This window comes from Parus major, chromosome 2 (genome assembly GCF_001522545.3).
Source record: "Parus major isolate Abel chromosome 2, Parus_major1.1, whole genome shotgun sequence".
Classification (NCBI taxonomy): Eukaryota; Metazoa; Chordata; class Aves; order Passeriformes; family Paridae; genus Parus; species Parus major.
Window position 1 is genome coordinate 132,420,793 of NC_031769.1, and position 765 is coordinate 132,421,557.

The window sequence follows — 765 nt, forward strand, 5'->3', positions numbered from 1 at the left end:
TGTGTCATTTACATGATATAATTTAACTTGCAGTGTCAGTGGGACCATGATAACCTCCATTGCTTCTACACTGTCAACCATATCTTCCTGCACAGCAGGTCATGAAATCTATTTATCATTTGGTAGCCTCCCCATTAAGTATATAAATATTCCTTTTAGATTTTCCTATTTTAGAATTTACTGTTTCAGCACACAAAATATTTAAAATAAAAATCTACTGAACCCCTTACAGGTTGAATGCTTTTTTAATGTCAAGTACTGCAACAAAGGTGACAACAAACTATGGCAAGGCTCTCAGTCTGTCTTTGAGGAAATTCCCAGCTTGACTGCATATGCAATTATGTATTTGCATGAATATGCACAACACTTGCCTTGAAGCTCTTTGCAAACCAGATGTTTTTTAACATAGATATTAGTGTTGGAGTAATAAAAAAAAGGTGTTCAATATCATGAAGCTTGCAAAACCTTTTTCAATCTGTTCATTAATTTATTCCTTTCTGAAAACAACCTCCAACGTATTCCTAACTGTTGCCCCAAGAATATGGGGAAATAAATTGTCGTGTGAAAGAGATTACACAGATCCAGAAATGTGTAATCAAAGAAAGTTCTTCTGGCAGAAAAAGTAAAAAGGTTGAAAGGAAGAGGAGAGGAGACTCGAGGAGAGAAGAGAAGAGAAGAGAGAGAAGAGAAGAGAAGAGAAGAGAAGAGAAGAGAAGAGAAGAGAAGAGAAGAGAAGAGAAGAGAAGAGAAGAGAAGAGAAGAGAA